General features: G+C 38.5%; 1 protein-coding gene across 9 annotated transcripts in view; it reads right to left on the bottom strand.

The window, feature by feature from the left end:
- The window catches only part of LOC134219086 (putative transcription factor capicua), a 196324-nt gene that overhangs the window by 68503 nt on the left and 100613 nt on the right, over positions 1-27208 (bottom strand). The gene's annotated exons all lie outside the window — the stretch shown is intronic.

Here is a 27208-nt window from a genome sequence, read left to right as displayed (position 1 = left end):
AACATTAAATAATTCAATTTTAAAATATTTTATAATAATCAAATTTTGATGCCTCGTCTCGTTCGAAAACTCAAACAATAATTTAATATTGTTCTTGATGCTGAGTTGTTTATGATGCATAATCATCAGCAGAAAAAAGAAAAACAAACCGTTCCCAATCATCGAAGTATGAACGAAAGCGTGCGCGATGCGCCTTTCGGCAAAGCTCGGCCGGACACTCCGACCGAGTCTATGACAGTATGACAGGTATAGGCGATTTCCATATATCGCTCATTGAGGTAGCTTTCACGCGGACGCTTCGCTTCCCTCTCAACTCTTCTAATCGCTTCTCTTCTCTCCCAGTATGGCATCAGCCTAACCCAAGGTACGTCGCGTCGTTGATTGTTCTCGTAGCGTGTCGAACGGGTTGGACTCCTGCGCAACATAGCAGAACTTGCATCCAAACGTGCCTGCTTCGCATTCGAAAGAGGATGATGCGAGGAAACGAAGAGAGCTGGCAACGCTCACGCTGGTTCTCCGCTCGCCGTGAACGAGTGAGCATACCAAGGAGGAAATTATTTCAAAACTTTTGTCATAGCGCAAGACTGCTGCTGCTGGTTCTTTATCATGAATCGTACGACTGGCAGAAGCTTTCTATGTGATGTGGTGTGCTGTTATCCGTTGGAGAAACACATATTTAGGTGCAACGCGACTGTTATTGTACGCCAAGCATGTCGCGTTGAGTTGTTGATCTGTCTACGCAATATTTTGTTTCGTTAGATATTGAACCATCATTGTAATTTACTGGGTAATTATTTGCCCTAATAATTAATAGCTTAGAAATTAATTGTAAGGATATTAGTTTCCTACTTCTGAACTAAAAATGGTTACCTGTTCTATGAACAGGTAGAACGTATGGACGAGGCGCCTCTGATGCCAGAATATCTACGGTACTCCAAACAATTCTTGAGTTCAGATCTTGGAGATTTTCAAGACCAACAGAGTGATTCATAGGCTTTCGAGCTTGTGTGTTAGTTGGATAAGCCCCATGGGACATCATTACATCAGTATATAAGAAATTAAATATTCCCAGAATAGCTACGGTACTCCAAACCATTCTTGAGTTCAGATATTGGAGGTCTACAACACCAACAGAGTGATTCATAGGGTCCTGAGCTTGTATGATAGTTGGAGCAACCCCATGGGACATCATTACACCAGTGTACACAAATCACAACATTCTCAGAGTTCCTGCGGTACTCCAAATCATTCTTGAGTTTAGATATTGGAGATCTACTAGACCAACAGAGTGATTCATAGGTTTCTGAGCTTGTGTGTTAGTTGGTGAAGCCTCATGGGACATCATTAAACCAGTATATATAAAATACAATTTTCCTAGAATATTTATGGTACTCCAAACCACTCTTTAATTCAGATCTTGGGGGTCTACAAGACCAACAGATTGATTCAACGGCTACTTAGCTTATGTATCAGTTGCAAAACCTCCGTGTGACATCATTACAACAGTATATGAAAATTATAACATTCCCAGAATATCTACGGTACTCCAAAGCATTCTTGAGTTCATATATTGGAGGTCTACAAGATCAACAGAGTAATCCATAGGTTCCCGAGCTTGTATGTTAGTTTGAGAAGCCCCATGGGACATCATTACACCAGTATATACAAATCATAACATTCCCAGAATATCTACGATACCATACATGAACTATTCCAACTCATAAAAATAGTTGAAACATCGAAGATTCTCATGTTGATCCTTTTGAATATTAGGTTCTGTACTCAAAGACATTTTGGAGTTTCGTAGATATTGAACGAATTCTGCAGTGTGTCTGTAATGGTGTATTGAAGTCCCGTGGAGCTATTTCAACTAATAAAACTAGTGGTGACATCGAGGATCTTCATGTTAATCGATTTGAATATTAAGATCTGTACTCAAGGATAGTTTGGAGAGTCGTAGATATCGAACGAAGTCTGTAGTGTGTCTGTAATGGTGTTACGAGGTACAGTGGAGCTATTCCAACTCATAAAAATAGTGGGGACATCAAAGATCTTCTTGTTGATCGATTTGATAATGAACTCAAAGACAGTTTGGAGAATCGTAGAAGTTCAACAAGTTCTGTAATATGTCTATAATGGTGTAACGAAGTCCCGTGGAGGTATTCCATCTCATAAAAATAGTTGAGACACCGGAGATCTTAATGTTGATGGATTTTAACCAGGGTTTGCAGAAATCGCTCTCAATAGATAACGAACAACGATAAAAGAGAGGCAAAATCTGTTCCGAATCATAACAAGCCATGATAACAAATTTATCAAACTTGTATACAATTGCGAAAAAATAGAATCGAATAGGCAGCCCCCCACAGAAAAATGGTGATTCTTGCTTTGTGTTCGCTCCTTTCGTGTTGGTTTCTGCGCAGCTGTGTAGAACAAGTTGAAATGCATCATCAGAGCTAGTGCTCCCCGCATTTGGAGCTTTCTAAAAGAAATTTATCATGGGGTATAGCATACCGAATCAGTTCTCTATCATGACAGCTTGCGAAAAAAGTCTCTCGCGGTATGTTACATATCGTATATGTATACAGAGATGATAAGTGAGAGACTTGTTCTTTCTTTTTAGGATTCAATCCCTGATTTGAACATTAAGATCTGTACTCAAGGATAGTTTGGAGAGTCGTAGATGTCGAGTGAAGCCTATAATGTGTCTGTTATGATGTTAAATACAAGGTACTGTGGAGCTATTCCAACTCATAAAAATTGTGAGGCCTTCGTAGATCTTCTTGTTGATCGATTTGAATATTAAGATCTGAATTCAAGGACGGTTTGGAGTATCGTAGATATTGAAAAAGCTCTGTTAGACCGCTGGGCAGGCGCAGGATTTTATCATTAAGCATTTCAATTTCAAATATTTAACAAGAATATGGTTGATTCCTAAGAATCATCAAAATTACAACTCAAGGATAGTTCGGATGCTCTATATCATCGTAGTGCCCGTAGCCTGACCTGTGTAATATTTTTCCTGGATAGAGCAGTTATTTTGAACATTTTTGCTGAAGAAAGCAAGGCTCTATCTCTTAAAACTGATTTTTGACAGCAGATTTTCGTCTTGGGTCATATATGACCCATCCGTAATCGGTTAAGACATTATTTTTACAAATTTGAAATTTGTGCGATAGGAATATTTAAAATGTAGAAAATTCCATACATCGGAATATCTTGAGTAGTCTAAATTAATGATTTCAAATATACCACCACCTAGCGCCCAAGTTCGAAACTAATCAATACCTCGTGTCAAAGCACACGCCTTTCCGCATAACTTTTCTGAAAAGGTGCAGCTCAAAATAGGTATAATTTTCAGACATTGGTTAAATAAGCATAAAAAATTACTGCTTTTGTACCCTTTTTTACGGAAACTCCTCCTCGCGGGGTACCCGCCCACCACCACTACTTATTGAAAATTCTAGACCCCATTTCCCCCCTAGGAAACCTGGAACGTCATTATTGAACGACCCCTTAGGAGCAAGAATTACTTGGGTTCTCACAACCAGTACTGAAAATACTTAATCTCAATTAGACAAGTCACGCGATGCCCCTCTTTCTATTTAGGAATTTTGGACGCAGTACAATAAATTCCACAAACATATTAATTTTTGTGTCCTGATAGGGCATGAAAGTGAAAGTGTGCAATATTGTGCATTATTATTGCCTTTATTACCATATTCAACTCGGTGATTTGAAGAAATATAATTTATTCGTTGACTAGTCATTGTTCTTTGAATAATTTTATTCAAATAATTGGTTTTAAAGCAAAACACAAATTACCGTTATGCGAAAAAGATCAAAAACCTGATGATGATCACGACAGTACTGCTCACTTCTCATTCAGAGTACTTAAGTTTGTTTCCAAATTGCATAATGTATATATCAGCAAAAAGATTTGTCAACTTCGACAAACAAAATTTCTCAGAGTCACTTTAAAATCAGTAGAACCGGATTTTGAAAGAGAATCTCAGTTTAGATGGTAATTTGTTTTATTTAGTGCTACTTTTGAATTATGTATCAATAGTTGGAAGTGCTGCTACGATTGGAATAATATTTAAATGTCGGACCGATGTGAAGTCCTTGATAGTTTGATGAACTTAGTTATCGGAATATTTTAATAGTATTATCAATAGTGCAGGAGCGTGCGCTAAGAAAAGTACCACTTTCCATTCTTACACTTTTTCCTTTAATTCGATGATCCAAAATCAGTAATATTTCCATCGAAAATCATAAGACAGCCAAGATCTATTGACTGAAATATGAGCCACATGCGATTGAGTATGATATCATATTCCATTGTCCGAGACCGATAACAATGGTTGCAAACAATCATTTGATTCGTGGAACCCCATTGTCATCACAAACCCCAATGTAACGCACCAATTGAGCTCGTAAAACTCTAACAAAACAATAAGATTTTTTCGTGACACCAACACCAGCATCCTTCGCCCAAGTGGCTCCCAACTTTTTAGCTTGCTGGCGATCCCCCATCAGATAAGGACTGCGATAATTACTATGCTTTATGCACCATAGCATCCAAAACAAAATAAAAAGAAAAAACACCAATTTGAATACCATTTTCTCTTATGTCTTTCACTGATCACACCCTTCACGTCACACATTTTTTAGAAGGTATGTTTGTTGTGTCGACTTCGAGTCAAGTCAATGCTCGGATAGGTAAATCCAACATTTTTCACATTTCGTTGGGCACTTCAGGAAATCTCTCCTTTGCTCGGCTCTTGGACCAGAAGCGAATCTCAACTCAACACAGGTTTCAGGCTTCACCGTCAACAACAGCCATTCGTGGTCGGTTGAATCGGATCAAGCAGCACTTCTCAAACTATGCGCCGCAAAGGTTATAAGATTGGGGAACCCAAAAACCCAATTTTTCCTTTGAAAGTAGAAATGGAAAGTATTGTATTTGAACACCAGAGGGATGTCTTAACAAGTTTCTTAAATAGGTTCCTACGGAAAAGAAGTCTGAGAAGATACGGATTATTTGAATTTAGGGTTATTTAAGTATGTATATTTTTTTAAAGCCAGAAGAATAGTTTGACCTAGTATTTATCCTTGAGAAGCTAAGGGAGTACACCTTAACAACTTAAACCAGTAAGCATTTCTAGAAAAGTACAAAGGGAGGTAGCATGCATTACTGCGACATTTTTATCAGTTCACTTCAAGATATTTCACGATGACAAACAAAAATGAGAACCACTGAGATAATCATAGGAACGCACCCAGCGCCAGCGTCTCACTATCGTCGTCTTTACACTCCGTAAGCGTTTGGTGGGGACGCTAGCGAGCGCGGTATCGCGCGAAGACGGCTCCCCCAAAGGCAACGGGCGCGTATCATCTCAAGAGGCGTAAAACAGAAGCCAAATTCATTTCGAAGCTAAACAAAATATATTGCTGTTGTGTTGTTGTGTCGCTCTCTCGTCGCGTTTACCACCCGAGACCTCTCCTCTCACACTCTTACCGCGACCGGCCTATCCCGGTGCGGGGCGAACAACGGCAGTACGTGGAGAAGGCGGCGACGCGACTACATGACGCACGAAGGGGTAAAACCAGTTTTATTTTGCCTCTTTGTGTTTATTTGTGTATCCTTCATCAACGACAAGTTCAACTTTCTTTCGCGTGTGAGGCTCACATTTTGGAGATCTGCTCTTTCTTTTTAAAAGGGTTGACCACAAAGGCGATGCTAACGGTGTGTCAATCGGAATGTTTTCGTTGTGGTGTTTTAGGGAAGACTAATAAAACGATTATCGCAGATTAGTTTATAGCAGGTTGTCAACTCGTGCCCTACATGCCCAACATCAAAATTAGAAAGCAATTGGGAAAGCATTTCTTCAATAATTCTATCGTCAATTTGAGCATGCTGCCAATTCTATATTTGTGTGTGAGGAAAATAAATGACAAACCATTAACACAATAATAGTAAATCAAATGGAAATTGGTGAGATATTCGGTAGTTAATCGTCATTAATAAAGGCAGCGAGATATCTAATTTCGAAATTTCCTGAGAAGCCATCGTTCTCAATAACCTTTACATTCTTTTATTAGTAAGGTCAAATGAAATAAATAATAGTCGCAAGCAGTACGGTTGTAAAAATAGTAGGTTGTAGCGAGAAAACTCTCTGAATTTCTGATACTACGAGATCTTACTGGTACCATCGCATATGTAATTTGGGTTTCGGTAGCAGAGAGGCCTTCCTCAACCGTGCGGCAAGACTCGCGGCTATGAAGCAAGACGTGGTGGTTGCTGGGTTCTATCCCCGGTCCAGTCTAGGAAGTTTTAGGGATGGAAATGTTCTCGACTTTCCTGGGCCTAAATGTATCTGCGTGTCAGCCTCATGATATACGTATGCCAAAATGGTAACCTTGTTGATAACTGAACTGTGGAAGTGCTTAATAAACACCAAGCTGCGAGGTGGCAATGTTCCAGTCGGGGAATAGAAAATGGCAATTCAACAGATTTTTTTTCAAGAAATGTCAATGTGATTGGAACTCAGCAAAAGATGTTCGCTTGTTTCAGTATGAAAAACTATGATTTCGGTTTGATCAAATTGTGTACTTTCGAATAGCATCCGCAGCTCCATACTCCGTTGGCACCCCTCATTATCATGAACGGATAGAGACTCATTGCCATTCACACCTGTATCTCCACTTCCATTCAGACGGGCACACGAAACGGTCCCGATAGGGTACCGGCAAGCAGTCGAAAAAAAAAAGATGCCTTTGTTCGGAGGACACTTGGACGGTCCAAGTTATTTACCCATCCCCAGGTTTTAGCAGTTGGTCAGTTACCTTTGGTAGTGTTTGCTTGGCCCATCATACCATTCACCGCCATTGGGCTGAAGTGCACGTTCGTTATCAGCACGACGGAATCGGAGTCACGATCTAGTTTCTACTACTGGGATACAATTTTAATGAATGCGCAACCATTTTCCGCTTTTTTCACGAATATTGCATGTCATGGAATAGCAAATATAATGCATATTTTTTTATGAGTGAATTTGATAAGTTTTATAAAATTTACATTGTTAATTAAGACAGACAAATCCTTATATCATACACAAAGTGTACGTAAAATCTACATACATGATGACTTCAATACCAAAACTTTTGTAGAAGTCTCGGAGGCCCATAGTGTTATACACCAATCGACTCAGCTTGACCATTACTGCCGTACAGTGGCGTCGCGTAACCTCACTTTTTACCTGTGCACTGACCCAAAAAGTGAAAATTTTGATATTTTGACAGCCCAAATGGAAAAGATAATTATTAGAGTCGTTTATACTAATCAAAATCTAGTTATTCTAGGCATTTACGCACACCAGTTCCCTCAATTTAAACTCAGTGCACAGGTAGATTGAGGTAAGGGGAACGCCACTGCGTGACGTATATTGAGTCGGAATCTGCTGGGAAAAAAAATTGACAATCGAATTTCAAAAGCGGGTAGTGCTCAAAAGTTTCATCTCCTCGAAAAAAGTCCCTATGCTAAATTTCAGTTCAATCGGACTTCGTTAAATGTTTGATCAAAGCGGTCAAAGTTTGACTGTTTTGAAACGCGAATAATTTCCCAAAGGGTAGGAGGGTACGAGATTATTTCGAAATCAATTTTTTTTTCAGTGCGTGATTTCTCTTGTTTCGGACAGCAGAACGATCGTGCGATCGGCCGAAATATTGTGTTCTGCATTGCGAGGCCGGTAATAAAAATCAGTTCAGTGCGTGGTTTCTCGTGTTTAAGTAATCAGAGCGATCGCCCGATCGTCGAAATTAAGTTTTGCTTTGTGCGGAAAGCAAAACGATCGGCTGGTCACCGAAATTTTGTTCTGCTTTGTGCGAGTGAATAGCAGAACTATCGCGCGATCGGCCGAAGTATTGTGCTCTGCATTGCGCGGCCGGTAATAAGAGTAGCCATCGAACAAGTAAGTGCAGTGCGTGTTTTAGTCGTCGGGAAAGAAATAAAATATCTATCTTCGGTGTTCGGTGGCTCATGCGCGAGTTGCGCGCGGTTGAAAAAAGCGCGTTCTTCAATAGTTTGCTGTAGCCATCGAGCAAGTGTGTACAGAGTGCTGCGCTTCCGTGCGGTCGTCCAAAACGCGAATCTCCTCAGTTTTCATATGCCACCGGGCGTGCATGTTTTAACTTTTAACTCGAATAAGTGTTATTTCCCATCCCATATATCGTATCGCTTACCAAAGTGAATCCAGATAAATTATCCTTTATAACTAAAACGATATCCTATCCCAAGACAATCGTGGAGATGCAGAGGTATATTCGGTCTCTAGTAGCAACGAGAGACGGACTACAGGGTGGCCACTGAAATTAGATTTTCAAATTCCCGGTTTTTTCCCGCTTTTCCCGATAATTTTTGTCAATTTTTCCCGGTTTTTATTTAACTTAAAAAAAAAACAGGGAAAGAGTTTTAAAGCTTTGATTGGGTGTTTTATTTTATGTCCAAACCGGAGGCCGGAGGTTTTATATCGAAGCGACTGATAATTTGTAACGAACTTTTGAAATAAATACATATAATTACCAACAACGAGTAATGCGAAATGCTTTAATCAACAGACACACTTAAATTGTGCGCTTTGTGGCCATGTAATGGTATTGTTAACCGGCATTTAATCACCACAATACCACATTAGCACCTTATTACAAAGTTTCTATTCTTTTATTGGTTGCAAAACTTTCGCAAGTTTCTGACAGAACCAATGGACATTGCATGCCAGTTTAGTTTTATTCTTATTTCTTAGTACATAATGATCACACAAAGCAGTACAAACGTATAGTATCTTATAGTAAAGCAGAACTATTTTCAATGTTCAGTTCCCTATTTGATCTTATTCAGACTATAGTAGTGACAGTAAAGACAGTAAAGCAGTATTTAACCTCATCATAGTTATTGGTATTATATTTTTTTTAAAAGCACAAAATTATAAAACAACTAATTTCAACACAGCTTAATCTGACGACCCAAATCTTTATTTCCGATCAAAATCAATATTTTATTTCCAAAAATATATTTACCAACATTTTGGGTAATTCTAGGCATTCGTAATTTAATCAATATTACATTTAAAATTTCTAGAATTTGGCGTTCTTGTTTCTAGTTCTATCCATTAAAATAAAATCTTGAATTTTTTATTAAAAAGTTATGCAGAAATGTGTGTTTCAATAGTATGGGAGTCCCCTTCTAGAGCGGGAGGGGACTTGAACCATCGTAGAAACATTTCTTGTCTTCAAAAACTTCGACATGCAAATTTTAGTTTCATTTGCTCGAATAATTCTCGAGTTAAGCAGACGTTTGCGTTTTATATATACGGGAGCCCCCCTCTTAGAGCGGGTAGGTGTCTCGAACCCATCATAAGAACCTTGCCTGGCCTCAAAAATCCCTGTATTCAAATTTTCACGCCGATCGGTTCTGTAGTGTCCATGTATATAATGGCCAAACAGGAGGTCCTTCGTAGCTTAGTTGGTTAAAAGGTTAAAAAAAGTCGGGTGGCCTAATACCCGGAAAATAGGCAATTAACTTTGATGGAACTCAATATTTATGATATACTTGCAGACCCGACAAACGAACTAAATTTGATGTATTCTCTGATTGATTCTCGAGTTATGCAGAAACTTTTGCTTCATTTGTATGGGGCCCCTTTCCTAAGCAGGGAGGGGTCTCGAACCATCTTAAGAACCTTCCCCGGCCCCAAAAACCTCTCCATATAAAATTTTCATTTTCACGAGGTTCAGACAGACAGAAATTCATTTTTATGTATATAGAAGAAGAAGATGTCATTTGAAATTGATATCAAAATGAGCTAGTGGCAATACAAACTGGATTAGGGAAAAGGTCTACTTATTTTTTGTACCTCACACATACCATATATTAAATAATAAATCTGAAGAGTTTTGAATGTAACTTGACGAAAATTTATTTTTTCCCGGTACATGTCCTGAATTCCCGGTTTTTCCCGCTTTTTTTCCCGGTGACTTCAATTTCCCGTCTTTTTCCCGCTTTTCCCGTTTTTCCCGGTTCGGTGGCCACCCTGGGACTAACAATCCTTCCATTCCTATATGACCACAAGGACGTGGCCAGCGCCGTTATTGACTTTAAACATTTGAGCTCCCGAAACGTGTACAGGTCGGACTCGATTATCCGGAGTATCGATTTTTTTTCACTCCGGATAATCGAATCACTAGAAAAAAAATCAAATCTGCAATTAAATGACGAAAAAATTATGTTTTATTGTATTTGCAGTGGTGTAGTCAGAAATTATTTTGGAAAAACCCTGATTAATCCGCCTAACGGTATCGATGATTTTCTGGTATACAATGGAAAATAGTATTTTTGCCATAACTTTTGAGTCTATAGTACGATCCAGCCAATGTTCAATATGAAATGATGAGACAGGATTCCCTTTTGAATCGAATTTGATGGTTGAGAATAGGTGCCAAAAAAAATAACTAGACTATTTACGCACTTTTTGTACAAAAAATAGTATTTTGGTCATTATGTCTGAACCCAAAGTTTGCTCTAGTCAATTTTCAACAAAAAGCTATGAAACTTTTGAGTCAATTGTCCGATCTATCCATTTGTCAATAGGAAACAATATAAAGGCTCCCCCAGACCTGAGTAGGGCTGGTAGCGATGAATGCCGTACAAAATAGTGACTTTAGTGACCAATGATGACGAAAAAGTGACCAAATAGTGACTTTGAATTGCAGAAAAAGTGACTAAATAGTAACTTTTGTATGAAATTTTGAACCGGGTATCCAGTTTTCCGCGAGCAGCCGAGCATTCTGACCAATGTGGCATATCTTTGGTAGGACCATTTGTTTGAAAAATATAAATTAATGAAAATAATAAAGTAATGTTTAAAATACGATTTTACCTGTTATTGAAGTATGGTTTAATAACAAATTCAAATGAAGTTTCTGATATTTTGAGCTCGACGTGGCATTCTGAGGAAAATTTTGAAAATCCAATAAAACCATGGTCTTTTATTAGACATCCAGAAATTCTAATAAACTTAAATTTCTAAATGGCAGACTTTAGTATTAAAGTTGATTAAAAATGGGTGGCAAAACAATCTCGAGTTAAAAAATCCTTTAAATCTAATTAGTTTTTTGTTTTATTTTAGATTTTCAAAATTCGACTAATTCATTCACCTTCACACTAGTTTTTGGGTATCTTTTCTTAATTGTTAATAAACAGAAACTTTTTATAAAAACGTGATATTTCTAAAATAATTTCAATTTTGAATTTAGTGGCTTGTGCCAGAATTACTTCTATCATAACTTACATTTTTTTTTTGAGACTTATCTCGAAGGGTTGCAAGGCGGATTTAACAATCATAAACGGATTTAACAACCATTTAACAATCATAATGTACTTTCTATTATCGACGCCCTTAGCATTCATTACTGTCCCTGACGTTGACAAAAATCAAACATCATTGTCATGTGATGAAACTGTGGTTGTTAATGCTCACCAACAGACGTGGTTCTGTTCCAATAATCCTCAATTCTGTACTCTTTATTTGAGGTTAGCCTTTCGCATACAAATTCTATTCGTGAAAAGAAAGATCATAGTTGACATCAATCAGAAATAATGTCACGATTTTCACAACACACTTGGAACTTCTTTTGGTGCATATTTCCCAAGTTTAATATATATATCTATCAGATTCACATTTCCCGTAACACGGTAGATCACTTTGACGTAGTGTGTTGTGGTATAAGATCTACCAAACAGAGCCCTAGCTTAATCCATTTTTCTAGCTAGGGCAATAAGTTGTGGTAATTAAGGATTCATCGTATTTAGGGAACCCCGCTACCAACAGCAGTCTCAGAAATAAAACATATTAATGTTACCTTGCAGACAGTTGAAAGACTCTAATTCCTCTTGTTTGAGGAACTGTATGCAGCGGAAACAACTTTTCAAGCAATTAGTTAAAAAACCTCGGTACCCGGTCCTAGGCTGAACTGACTGCTGGAAAAATAGAGTTAGGGGTTTAAATACGTACTAACTCTTCATGAACTGGTGAAAAATGGTAGTGAGAGGAACACACGGAAGTTTTTATTACTGAACAAATTATCTTGCTTGAAATGGTCTTGTAGACAGAGCTAATTCCGATGCATGGTCAAAAACAGTATTACTGTTCTGTTTTCTCAAGAAAGGATTGATTTCCTATTGATAAGGGGCGCGCCTTCAATGGGATTGCTCTCTATGAAGGGTCTAAATAGCGGGACCTTGTCATGATGGTCTTAAGAAAACAAAACAACTGTATCGAAACCGATACTACATTGCTTCTCAATAGCACTGGAGCAATTCGACATGCACTTAAACACTAAGGATATGGGTAACGCTACAATAGATCTGGTCGCAGTGGCACACCCGAACAGGAAAAAAAATCAGATTCACATTTGATTGGTTGAAGTACAAAATTTGTAATAAATGATTTTTATTTTGAACTTTTTTACAACAGGCAATGCAAAAATAGTGACTTTAGTGACCATTTTCCGAAAAATAGTGACTTTAGTGACTTTTGGATGCAAATAGTGACTTTTTAGTGACTAGACTCAAAATAGTGACCAAGTCACTATAAAGTGACTCGCTACCAGGCCTGCCTGAGTGATTTCATCGCCTCAACGGCAAAAACTAGTCGCCGCGATTTTATCGTTGGATCGACAAAAAGGGGTCTTTTGAATCAAATATTAGGCAACGATCCTCGCAACAAATAACCATTTACAGGTCCTTGCAATCTCTTCTTGGTAACGTGTTTCCGTTTGTTGCTGAAGATTTTCTCCTGGAAATTCGCGATTTTTGCGTTACGTAATTAATGGATTATTCCTTAAAGGGTGATATTCTGCAAGATAAATTCCTTTAGGATAACTCCAATTGAAAGGTCATTATTGGTGCTGATGGAGCATTTTGACTTGTTTTGCATCATCTTCAATGGCAGATGTACTAGAACGAAGCGTTTTATCACAACGTCGGTGGGGGAAATATTTCTCTGCCCCTTTTCTCACATTTGTATCAGGTGACGACCAATTTGTTTTCATGTCTTGATATGATAAAGAAAAAGCCTTATGCTTTATGTCCATCGTCTTTAATTATAAATTGAGAGCGAATTCTGCAACCAATGTTATGCATCCAAACACATCGTTTCATGGTGGCAAGGCTTCCACGGAATTTTTTTTTTCTTTCTTTATTAGGGAGACTTTTAGCCCGAGACAGGCTCGTCTCCGACCACGGAAAAGTTCTTGAAGCGAGAAGTTTGTGGACATGTTCTGAAGAAAATAATTGATTCCTTGACCTGAGATAAAGTAATAACTAACAGGCTATCGTAGAAATAAACATAAGACATAATACATAATACATAATACATCTTCTTGAACAACTCATCTTTAAAATGCGTGCATCCTTCTGAAAAAAAAATACAAACATCAGCCCGTGTCTGAATTATTCGCCTTTCTTTTCTTTGCTTTTGATAAAAATGAATAAAAAATTAATATAGATGTGATTCATCCAAATAAAATAAATATGTAGAACAACCCTATTTCAGTCCCTCTCCAAGCTACACAAGCTACGTTCATATTTCTTCATAAAATCCTATTTTGTATGAATATAATAGTAATTCATGAAGTTGATATACAAGCCTATAGCCCAAATTTCGATATAAAAAACGACCCCTTTTTCAACCCCCTCCCACAACCTAGATACGCCACATCGTTAAAATAATCATAGTGTATATTATCCTACTGAAAATAAAAATTTAGAATAAAAAAATTTGAAGAAAAAAAAATACTCCGGATAATCGAGTCTAAAATTCCGGATAATCGAGTCTCCGGATAATCGAGTCCGACCTGTATATTGAGAATGGGTAGCTATGTAATCCCAAGCCCCATTTATTGTGTTCTCTGTACAATTTCGTAAGTTCAGTCAATCACGGAGTAGCAACTACGAATTGTGCGGTCATAATGCTCATGCTCAACAAATATGATTTGGAAAAAGTATCAGCGGCGCGTGCTTACTCGCAATCTACATGCTGATACATTTACAGTTACAACAAACTACTGAAAACTGAAATACGCCAAAGTTACGAGGCGATAATGCTAGAAAGAGACAAAAGATAGGAAAAATAACACGGAAATATAAAATAACAGAGTTTGGAAATCTAACGACAGACGAGACGAGCCAGCCTCGGGCTGAAAGTCTCGATAATAAAGACAAAAAAAAATCTAACGACAGGTACAACAGCGCTTTTGAATAAGGATAAAGGAAACGGCAGCTCTTGGCTCTTCAAGTTTCTACCTAAGCAATAAGCTGTGTAGGTAAATAAAGTAGGCAAATAAGATTAAATTATGTACCTAGCGTAGTATAAATAGTCGGAGACGAGCCAGCCTCGGGCTGAAAGTCTACCTAATAAAGACACAAAAAAAAAAAAAGTATAAATAGTGTAAGTTGCGACTGTTTTCTTCTAGTCGAGTCAAGCACGAGACAATGAAGACAACCACACAGTTGCAGTCAAAATACGTATCTGCAAAGATAACAAAACGTAGTAGAATTGAATGGAGAGTACTAAACTAGTCTTAGACGGTTGAATACATTCCACTATGAAGAGCTTGAAATATTTTTTATGACATTTTTTGTCAGTTCAATCAAAGGTAATTGCCTATTTCCGGGGATTAAACCACCCGACTTGGACGTTAATTTACAATGTTATGAAAACTCATATGTGAATATGTACGTTATGTGGAAGATATTGATTTGAAAAATGTATTGGAGGTAACCACTTTCCCTTCGATGGGACTCGAACCCATGACCCTACAGTACGCTAGACTGGTGCTTTAACCAACTAAGCTACGAAGCATTTTTTGTGTTTCAAAACAGTCAAACTTTGAGTCGAAAATTTGCGTAGAGAATTTTTTTTCGAGGAGATGAAACTTTCGAACAATATCCGTTTCTGGAAAAGTCGGTTTTCTTTGTCCCTTAGGGTGGATATTCTACGTCTACAGTTCGTACAACCAATCATAGCACTGTCCCTTGTGTTTTTTCACAAGTGACATGATAACAATAAAACCCCGATAATCCACCTAGCGGTGATAGTGCCTTTCTCATGGTAAATAAAATATGACCATAACTTTTGAGTCCATAGTGCGCTCTGGCCAATTTTCAATATGAAACAATGGGACAGGATTTCCCGTTGAATGCAACTTGTTGCGAGTGGAAATCGAGCAAAATTTCCCGTAGAAATCCGGAAGAGAAATGCACATGGAAATCGAGGAGAATTTCCATGAAAATACAAAAAACAGTTTTCCGTGGAAATTCGGGAAAATGTTCCATGGAATCTGGGAAAATTTCCAGTGAGATCTGGAAGAAAATTTCGGGAGAATTTTACGTAAAAATCCGAGAGAATTTTCTTTGGAAATCCGGATGATTTTCTTGCGGAAGTCCGGTCCGGAATGATTTTCAGAAACACGAAAGAGAATTTCCCGAATTCCAGAAAAAAAATCTCGTGGAAAATCGGGACAATTTGACGTGGAAATCAGGAAGAATACCGTTAAGGAAATCAACAGAATTTTCCTTGAAAAACCAGGAAAACTCCCCGCGGAAATCTGGGAGAATTTTTCGTGGTAATCCGAACGAGAATTTCCAGTGCAATTAGGGGAGAATTTCCGTGGAAATTGGAATGAAGATTTTTTGTAGAAACCCGGGAGAATTTCTGTAAATTTGAAAGAATTTACCGTGGAAATCGAGAGGAGAATTTCACGAGCAAATCCGAAAGAAAATTTCTTATGGAAATCCTCTTCGGAAGTTCTCTTCGAAATCCGAGAGATTTCACGTGAAAATACGTGTCCCAAAAATATAAAACCGAGATGATTTCTAAAAAATAATATTCCGTGAAAATTTTGGAGAATGTCCCATGAAAGCTCGAGAGAACTTTCGTTGGAAATTCAGTGAAAATCCGAAAGAGGATTTCCCGTGGAAATGCGGAAGAATTCCCTGAAATCCATGAGACTTTTCCGTGTGAATCCGGAAGACTTTTCCGTGAAAATCTGGGAGAATTTCCCGAGGAAATCTGGAAAAAAAATTACGTTGAAGTCCAAGAGAAGTTTTATTGGAAATCCAGGTGAGTTTTCCGAGGAAAAATAAAAAAAAACTTTTTGTGAAAATCAGGGAGAATTTGCGTGGAAATCGGAAAATTTACCGTAGAAATCCGGAAGAGAAATATATGAAAATCCGGGAAAACTTTCCGTGAAGTTTGAAAGAAATTCTCGTGAAAATCCAATAGGAAGTTTCTTTCGAGTTTCTTTGAATTTTTCTTTGGAAATCCGAGAGAAGTTTTTGTGGAAATCCAGGAATATTTTTCAAAGAAATCAGCATGCGAGAAGGGGAGGGGAAAATTTTCGTGAAAATCTGGGAGAATTTCCTGTGGAAATGGAGGAAAACTTTTTGAGGAAATCCGGAAGAGAATTTTCTGTGGAAATTTGCAAAAAATCCTTGAAAATCCCTGAAAATGTTCGGTGAAGTCCGCAAAAATTTCCGTGCAAATCCTATAGAAATTTCCGGGGGAATCCGGGAGAATTTTGAAAATCTGGAAGAATTTCCTGTGGAAATCCGGCATTTACCTTTTGAAATAAGGAAAATCTGAGAGAAATTCTCGTACAGATCCAGGAGTTTCTCTTGGAAATCATGGAGAATTTTCCATGAAAATCCGCTAGAATTTTCCATGAAAATCCGCTAGAATTTTCCATTAAAATCCGGAAGAATTTCCCGTGGAAATTTGGGAGAACTTCCCTTGGAAACCCGGGAGAGAAAATTTGAATATTGAATATTGAGAATTATTTTGGGAACCGGAAAAAAAATCCGTTGAAATCCAGGAGAATCTCCTGTGTAAATCAAGGGAGAATTTTCCATGAAAATACGGCAGAATTTCCGAGAGAAGTAGCTTTGGTAATCTGGAAGAATTTCCCAAGGAGTTATAGTTATAGAATTTCAGACGTAGTAATAATCGTTATCCAGGAAGTTTACTGGTTAATCCAGGCAAGGATGTCAAGGTTATTGAGTTAAAACCCAAGCCATTAATTCAATACGGATGCAGTCTTGCCTACATCAAAGAAATCGACCAGATACGACGAAGGCAGTATGTTTCATCGTGTAACGAATCATCATATTAATCCATGGGAAGTACTGGGCCTGTTGACGGTAACGACGATGTCTTTTAGGTATATGTAGTAAGATGATTCTTAGTTGTTTGAGGTTAAAAAAGTAAGTCGTAACCAGAAGAGCAATGTTTAAGTTATTAGAGACATATTCAGGGCTGGTAGCGATGAATGCCGTTCAAAATAGTGACTTTAGTGACCAACGATGACGAAAAAGTGACCAAATAGTGACTTTCAATTGCAGAAAAAGTGACCAAATAGTGACTTTTGTATAAAGTTTTAAACCGGGTATAGAACTACAAGTTGCATTAGCATTGTTACGGTATAATTCGTAGATTGCAAACTAGTGTTTTATTTTTTAAATACTAAATCTAAAATGCTATCAGAAAATAAGAAAAGACAAAAACAAGCAAGAGACCCTCTCATAAGTACCACGGTGTTGGATATTGGGGATGGTATTCGTTGGATCAGCCAGAAGCTAATAATGTGACAATTGGAACCTCATATTAAGTTACACACCACGAGAAGGTATCTGCCCGGCGTCATGGGAACGCGTAGTAAGTTACAAGTTGTGTCACAAAATTATGTTGATAATTACAACAGCCAAACAATGATATAAAATAGTTGATTCCTAGACGGTGAACTATTTGCACTCACAAGGCTTATAAATCTTTGATGGGAAAATTTGTTAAAAAAATTTAAAGTACCTAATTAAAATAACTGGGAAATTTAAAAAATATGATTTGAATAAAAATAAGTATGAATTAATAACAAATTTAAATTAAGTTTTTGAGATTTTGGAAACGACGTGGCTTTCTGAGAAAAAAAATTGAAAATCCAATAGTCTTTTATTAGAAATTCATAAATATTAATTTACCTTCCGGGACTCGCATTGTCCTAGATCGCTCATGCAGTCCCGATCGTCTTGTGAGTGACAAGCGAGGTTTTTTCGAAGGTGTTGTACTTTTTACAACGGCACGAGTCCCGGAAGGTTAACTATAGTTTCTAAATGACAGACTTTAGTATTAAAGTTAATAAAAAATGGGTGGCCAAATAATATCGAGTTAAAAAAAAAACTTTTGAATATAAGGGAACTGTTCCATTTTCCATCGCACATCTCACAGCACCAATCTTGCCGTTTCTTTTTGCTAACATGCGTGTTCACTGTTGAAAAAAATCACAAAAATAAATATCAAATCAAATACCTTTTCATTGCTGTGTTTTTGATGGGATGGAAATAGGAGCTATGAGATGAAGTGTCGAACCGTTCCCCTAATTATTCTTAATTGCGGATTCAACTATCATCAACTTGACATTTAGCCTTAGTTTCGCGTACTCCATATTAAAATGTGTGTATTCCAAACCTAATATGAAATTATCTGCCTTTAAAATTTGAACACATTTTTATGTTATGCGACATTCCCGCTGAACGATAAACCGTTATCCGAGAAAATTAGCCCACCTTTTGCTACTGGCGGGGTTAGATATATTTATTTGATAGAGCACCCCTTGGCGTAGGAACACTGCCTTTGTGAACTACAGCGTGCTTGCAACGAGTGGTGCCACCTCTGGCTTCGCCAATGTTCAAGGGTAAATTCTGCTCTGTGATGTGTATATGATCTTTCTTATGTTCATTCAATCTTCATTCTTTGATTATTACTTACTAAATTTTCCGAAAAGATATAATTTGCTTAATTATTTCGACTATATAAGTTAGTCATCGGATAATATTAAAGTCCCCGGATAATGTTTGGAAATATCAAATGGAGCCAATATATATGGAGTGCTGTTTAATTGCTTTATTCCTAATACCGTCGTCGGGTGGACAATCGGTCTGGGGGGTCAGCGCTCTCACCGACAGTGCGGAGGTCAGATAACAAAATCGTTCAAAAAGGTCTCTTATAATTCAGTTTCTTGTCCTCAGATATATTAAATCTTTTCTACAAGCATTCTATGTAGTGACAGTGGAACAGTGACCCATTCTCACCACCATTTGACCCACCCGCACCCCCGGCGGCGGTAGCTCTTTACATCCGTGGTTCTGGTTCCAATACTTCTCAATTCTGTACTCTATACTCGAGGCCAGCCAGCATTTTAACAAATTCCATTCGTGAAGAAAAAGATCATAGTTGACATAAATCGGAAATAACCCCACGATTTTCACAACACACTTGGAACTTCTTTGTTGTATATTTTCCAAAATTAATATATTGATTTACATAGATTTACATTTGATTTGCCTGATAATAATAGTACCTAGGTACAAATTTTTATTTTGAACTTTTTTATAGGCAATGCAAAAATAGTGACTTTAGTGACCATTTTCCGAAAAATAGTGACTTTAGTGACTTTTGGATGCAAATAGTGACTTTTTAGTGACTAGACTCAAAATAGTGACCAAGTCACTAAAAAGTGACTCGCTACCAGGCCTGCATATTTATCAAAATCATGCAGATCAATGTTTAAATTTGGTCCGCGACGTTAGGCGTACGGAGGCTTCCGAGCCTCTTGAAAGGAGGCTTCCGAGCCTCTTGAAAGAAGGCTTCTGAGCCTCTTGAAAAGAGGCTTCCGAGCCTCTTGAAAAGAGGCTTCCGAGCCTCTTGAAAGGAGGCTTCCGAGCTTCTTGAAAGGAGGCTTCCGAGCCTCTTGAAAGGAGGCTTCCGAGCCTCTTGAAAGGAGGCTTCCGAGCCTCTTGAAAGGAGGCTTCCGGCCTCTTGAAAGGAGGCTTCCGAGCCTCTTGAAAGGAGGCTTCTGAGCCTCTTGAAAGGAGGCTTCCGAGCCTCTTGAAAGGAGGCTTCCGAGCCTCTTGAAAGGAGGCTTCCGAGCCTCTTGAAAGGAGGCTTCCGAGCCTCTTGAAAGGAGGCTTCCGAGCCTCTTGAAAGGATGCTTCCGAGCCTCTTGAAAGGAGGCTTCCGAGCCTCTCGAAAGGAAGCTTCCGAGCCTCTTGAAAGGTGGCTTCCGAGCCTCTCGAAAGGAGGCTTCCGAGCCTCTTGAAAGGAGGCTTGCGAGCCTCTTGAAAGAAGGCTTCCAAGCCTCTTGAAATGAGGCTTCCGAGCCTCTTGAAAGAAGGCTTCCGAGCCTCTTGAAAGGAGGCTTCCAAGCCTCTTGTAAGGAGGCTTCCAAGCCTCTTGAAAGGAGACTTCCGAGCCTCTTGAAAGGAGACTTCCAAGCCTCTTGAAAGGAGGCTTCCAAGCCTCTTGAAAGGAGGCTTTCGAGCCTCTTGAAAGGAGGCTTTCGAGCCTCTTGTAAGGAGGCTTCCGAGCCTCTTGAAAGGAGGCTTCCGAGCCTCTTGAAAGAAGGCTTCCGAGCCTCTTGAAAGGAGGCTTCCGAGCCTCTTGAAAGGAGGCTTCCGAGCCTCTTGTAAGGAGGCTTCCGAGCCTCTTGTAAGGAGGCTTCCGAGCCTCTTGAAAGGAGGCTTCCAAGCCTCTTGAAAGGAGACTTCCGAGCCTCTTGAAAGGAGACTTCCAAGCCTCTTGAAAGGAGGCTTCCGAGCCTCTTGAAAGGAGGCTTCCGAGCCTCTTGAAAGGAGGCTTCCGAGCCTCTTGAAAGGAGGCTTCCGAGCCTCTTGAAAGGAGGCTTCCGAGCCTCTTGAAAGGAGGCCTGAGCCTCTTGAAGGTGGCTTCCGGGCCTTTTGAAAGGAGGCTTCCGAGCCTCTTGAAAGGAGGCTTCCGAGCCTCTTGTAAGGAGGCTTCCGAGCCTCTTGAAAGGAGGCTTCCGAGTCTCTTGAAAGAAGACTTCCGAGCCTCTTGAAAGAAGACTTCCGAGCCTCTTGAAAGAAGGCTTCCGAGCCTCTTGAAAGGATGCTCCCGAGCCTCTTGAATGGAGGCTTCCGAGCCTCTTGAAAGAAGGCTTCCAAGCCTCTTGAAAGGAGACTTCCGAGCTTCTTGAAAGGAGACTTCCGAGCCTCTTGAAAGGAGGCTTCCGAGCCTCTTGAAAGGAGGCTTTCGAGCCTCTTGAAAGGAGGCTTCCGAGCCTCTTGAAAGGAGGCTTATGAGCCTCTTGTAAGGAGGCTTTCGAGCCTCTTGAAAGGAGGCTTCCGAGCCTCTTGAAAGGAGGCTTCCGAGCCTCTTGAAAGGAGGAGGAGGAGAAAGCGGCTACTCATGTTGTTCGTAATATTTCAATAAACAAAATCACTTTTAAGTTTTTACTGACTAGTTTGGTGTCATTTGCTTGACTGAATAAAAAAATTACTATAAGATCTTTAACAACCTTAGTAGTAGTAATTTTTTTGCTTTTTCGTGAGCATTGTCATGGTATGTACCTATCATGCATTTGTTGTTGTTGAAGATACCCGTTTCCTCCCGATCATAAAGTCTATTCTCTAAGAGGTATATTTTTTGCAGGTAAACTATAGACGTACACGTGTATATAAATCTTTGATTTTGCAGCTTTTGTCTTAAAAATAACATTTCTGATATGTTTCTATCAACGTTATTATCAACAGGTTTCAACACTATTAAAAGAATTTTTCGCCAGTCACGTGCAATGAAAATTATGACACTATCAATACTTTTGATCACAACACTGGATCGTGTCTAAGTTTCTTATAGATGCTATGAATAATTAAATCAAAATATCATGAAAACAACGTCCCTTAACAATAAAATCTGCATCAAACTGCAATTCTCGAAATAACTTACACAGAAAAAAAATTTTTTTTACTAAATGTGAAAATTGTGAAATGTTTGAAATGTCATAACTTTTTTGTTTATTAGTTTACCATCACCAAATTTTTATGGTAGATAGCTAATATAATGGACCGTTTCCCCCTAAAAAAATACGTTCGTAAAAAGATAGGGTTTTGAGATATTTGAGTTTTTGTGACAAAAATAATATTTTTAAAGGCAAAAAAAATTTTTTTTTTACTGTGCACATTTTCCTAAGAATCACCATTTAGTTGTCTAACTTTGCTGAAAAAATCATAACAATCGAACATTCCGTTTTTGCTGTGCAGCTTTTTAAATATTTTTGAACCATTTTCACATACACCCTTTTCAAAAGTTAGTCGTGACTCAATATGAAGATTTGATATCGAAAAATGACGATTTAGATGAAATTGAAAAACTGTGCAGAGTTTCAAATATTTTCGAAATGGTCGCTCAGGATCGACTGACATGCCCCCGTGGAATGCCTCGGCTTCCGAGCCTCTTGAAAGGAGGCTTCCGAGCCTCTTGAAAGGAGGCTTCCGAGCCTCTTGAAAGGAGGCTTCCGAGCCTCTTGAAATAAGGCTTCCGAGCCTCTGAAAGGAGGCTTCCGAGCCTCTTGCAAAGAGGCTTCTGAGCCTTTGTAAGGAGGCTTCCGAGTCTCTTGAAAGGAGGCTTCCGAGCCGCTTGAAAGGAGGCTTCCGAGCCGCTTGAAAGAAGGCTTCCGAGCTTCTTGAAAGGAGGCTTCCGAGCCACTTGAAAGGAGGCTTCTGAGCCTCTTGAAAGGAGGCTCCCCAGTCTCTTGAAAGGATACTTCCCAGCCTATTGAAAGGAGGTCTCGTCTACGAGTTGCTTCGGTAGGAACATCTTGAAAGAAGGCTTACAAGCTTCTTGCAACGAAGCAACTGAGCTTTTCAAAGAAAGGCCTTCATGTTTCTCAAATAGAGGCTTCCGAACGTTTAGATTCTAGATTAAGTCGAGTCAAGAACGAGACACTGACGACGACCTTACTGTTGAGGTCGAAATACGTATCTGTCAAAGGTACAATAAAGTAGTGGAATTAAATGAAATTGTACAAACTCGTCTTATGACAAGTAAATACACCCAGGTTTTTTTTTCCACGGTTGGAATTCATTAATTTCTCGGTTAACCTGAACTTTTACAGCTTTTCAAATACCCCCATAATTTTCTTTGATTTTTGTGAATTTTTTCGTGGGGCTATCTCATTTTTTCGTTAACGCTGAAGGTCTTGAACGACTAAAACCAAACCGTGTAAAAAAAATCTGGGTGTATATTCCACTAAAAGCTTGAAATAAATTTCGTATCAATCATTTTCAATTTTTTTTTTTGATAACTTCATTAAACATCTATCATCATTTTAATTTCGCCATTCTAAAATTACCCATTTTCTTGCTCAGATGATCGTGTAGCAGATACAATTGATCACAAATCGAGTCGGATATCCCTCCACCCTGAAGCTGAGGAATCCAACAACAAATGTAGGAATGAATCTATATGAATTCATTTCCGTTTTAATTCTACGAACAAAATATCACGGGTTAGTTAAAAAGTTGCGGTTGTGCTGAACCCCGACAAATTGAACACCCATTCTAAAAGATCAGATAAGAAAAAACTAATACTGTTGTTTATGAAAAATATTAGCATTAGCATTTTTAGCATTAGCATTGTTAGTTACGGTGTTATTCGTAGATTGAACACTTGTGATACCCATGTTTTACTTTTGAGATCCTTATCTAGAATGCTATCAGAAATCAAGAAGGGGAGTGGTCCTTGATTCCAGTCTTAAACAAAAATAACAAAAGCATGAGGATTACTATTCCTGGCCACGCACATCTTCACCGTAACTAGGGAGAGGAACGAAATGTTGATGTAGTACTTACTTAACGAGAGGCCACCGACTTAGCGACACCCTCATAAGTACCACGGAGTTGGATAATGAGGAAGGTATCTTACCCCGTAACACACCACGTAAAGGTGTCTACCCAGCATTACGGGTCTATACTGTTGTTTATAAAAATATCTGTACTAATAATAAAATAGAAACTGCTTTCACATCACTTTCCATGGTGAATTCAGATCTATGTGTCTGATTACCTGATTACCCCACTCAACTAACACAACTTCCTTTCCGTGGTAATTGTGGAGATGCAGAGGTATTCTCAGTCTTTAGTAGCAACATTAACCACACACTGACCTTCGCTTCCTTTCACAAATTAACGGTAAGGACTTGGCCGGCGCCGTTATTGATCAATATCGAGCAGAATTTTCCGTGGAAATCCGGAAGAACTTTTCGTGAAAATTTGAAAAAAGAATTTCCCCTAAAAATTGGGAAGATTTTCTTTATCCGACAGAAATTTTCCATGAAAAAACGGACAGATTTTTTGGTGGAAATGAGAGAGTTTTCCGTGTAAATTGGGAAGATTTTTTTGTGGTTAACCAGAAGAACGTCCCATGGACATCGAGAAGAATTTTCATTGGAAATCAAGGAGAATTTCCGTGGAAATCCGGAAGATAATTTTGCTTGGAAATCAGGTCAAATTTCCAGGAAAATCTGAATAAATTTCTTGTGGAAATTTGGAAGAATTTCCATTGGAAATACGAGAAAAGTTTCTTTGAAAATCTGAAAAAAGAATTTCTTGTGGAAACCAGGGAGAATATTCTTGGGAAATCCGGGAGAAAATAAAAAAAAAAACTTTGGAAATAGAGAACAAATTTTAGTGGAAATCGGATATGATATAAATTTAGGGAGAAATGTGACAAGGGGCCTGACGAGCTCGGTGGTCTAGTGGCTATCGCTTCTGCCTTATAAGCAGGAGGTCGTGGGTTTAATTCCAGGCTCGTCCCTTTCATACTTTGTATTTCTATCTTAGTTCTTTCTGTGTTTCACGTTCTACCAAAACAATTTCTACTGTTATAACCTTCCACACAAACCCAAAATTTCCCGTGGCACCTATGTATGAGAGGTCGTAGAGTTCTCAGCATCTTTCTTAAGTAGGTGTCCAACTAACCATCCTTCCCCTTCCTCAGCATTCGCAAGGACGTGGCCAGGACAGATCTCGACTATTGGAGGGTGCATTGCTTTCATCTAAGAGATAGTGATTAGTCCCAAATCAATATCCTGTGGTAACGGATGAAAGTGATGCTACTCTCGTACAATAGTCTTGGCTTGTACCACCTACGAATTTGTGCGAAATGCTCAATGGTAATGTTAAATGTGACAAGGGGCCGTACACTAATTATGTAAGCATTTTTTCGGGGTTTTTCGACACCCCCCCCCCCTTGTATGATTTTTCTAATACTAATGATTTTTTGTTTATATGGAGAGTAAGAAAATGACAGACCCCCCTCCCTCCATAAGTGTTTACGTAATTAGTGTACCGCCCCCAAATACGCGAAATTATTTTCAATTTTCAACTTACATCACTAAATGAACACTCTCGTTATTTGTTGTCGTAAAGGCTAATAAAAACCTTGACAGACGCTTAGAAATGTTTTATTATAAACACCAGATGGTGATAGTTATTTTATAAAAATCGTTTGTTGTTTGCATTACTATAGTTTACTTTTTTTTAAAAAGATTTTGAAAATTTTGACACACATAGTTAAGTTTGCCATTTTAAGGTGTTTTTTATTAGATAGTGCGAAAAAAGATTCGGCTGCCGGTGGAACTTGAACCCACACTATTCCATTAAGTACACGGACGTATTATACAACAGCTGCCCTTGCGAGAAGTTGTTCCATAACCAGCTAATACCGATGGGATATCAGTCAATTCCCCGTATCCATCGAATCTGCTTTGGCAAAATTTTACAAAACCTGTGACGTCATTTTTGAACGATCCCTGACTAGTTTTATAATGGTGCAATATTAGCCATATATAGCAAAACAGCGACATATAGTGCTAATGGTTTTTTATTTTATTATGGTAACAAATTTCTGGTCATATTTGCAGGGCTGTTACAAACTGACCGAATTCCAATCCGCGAAATCCGCGGCTAACGAAATGAAATCCGCGACTGCAAAACCAAAACCAGACACATTTCAATGCAAAATTTCAATACGGTTGCTTTTAATCTATCGAAACTTTGATCAATAGAAAAAATAAAATAATTTATGCCGTATAATGTTTGGAATGGCTACATACACACTCGAACTGATATCGACATGAGGTTTATTGTAAGTTGTTCAGATGACGTTGGGTCACACGTAAATTACAAAAAGGTAAAAAAACAAGCTCCGCACGACTATACCCAGTCGGAAGGATTGCATTGTCTATTGACATTCTATCTATCGCGAGCAGAGGATCGTCGGATTTGCTGCAAATCGTTCTCATGGAGTCTCGATTTGAGAAAAAAACATCCACTCTCAAGCCTCAGATGTTATATTTAAAGCAATGTAGCTTCGGTTAAAAGTTATGAACTTACTTAGGCTTTTAAGAAAAGTTATAGACAAATAAGTCTGACATGCAGATGACCTCTTACAACACTAGGCACAAGCAAACGAAGAAACGTGGAATTATTGGTCGCGAAACGTTTTCAACCGAAAAAATATCTAACCAAGCAATGTTGGTAATTAAGCTATCAAAGCTGCAGTTCAAAAGACTAGATTAGCAAATAGTTGGAATAAGCCGCCTGGACTACTGGGAATCACTATGGAACAGAACAGAGTGCAGTACTCAGATCAGAAAGATGAAGAGCCACTCTATCGCTCAACCGAGTGGATAGAGTTGATAACCGACAGCCAGCATGCTTTAGATCAGTTCTGGCGTTCCCATGTGCGAATTTCAATGCGTTTGATCCGGACAATAACACCCTTGGAGAGCAAAATAGACAAAGTGTCGTTCCCCAAATTGTAATAATAATTCGCGCTTTTCGCACAACACTCATGGGAACCACTGTCAATATTAAAAACTTCTAAACAAAATTCAGCGGAAATCCAGAATAACAATATGATCACATTGTCAGGACAACAGATAGTCTATCAAATATCGTTTGAATATCAATCAACAATAATACGATAACTAAAATATTATTGAGATATAATGTGTTTGAATCCTAAAGTATTCCTTACTCTCTATTCACTGACATAAAAAATAGCATTTCGAATTTATCCAATCAATTTCAATTTCAATCAATTTCTAAACCCACAATTTTCGAGAGAGTGTAAATATAAATCCGCGATTTTCGCGACAACATTTCAAGGAACCGCCATTTTCGCGACTGGAAGAGCAAATCCGCCAAATTTCGCGAAATCTGCGACTGTTGTAACAGCCCTGTATTTGTTGCAGATAAAATTGAACAACATTGTCTTTGTACTCTGCAGATAGGAAC

This window comes from Armigeres subalbatus, chromosome 3 (assembly GCF_024139115.2).
Source record: "Armigeres subalbatus isolate Guangzhou_Male chromosome 3, GZ_Asu_2, whole genome shotgun sequence".
Classification (NCBI taxonomy): domain Eukaryota; kingdom Metazoa; phylum Arthropoda; class Insecta; order Diptera; family Culicidae; genus Armigeres; species Armigeres subalbatus.
The sequence above is the reverse complement of the archived record's forward strand: the minus strand, read 5'-3'. Positions and strand labels throughout refer to the sequence as shown.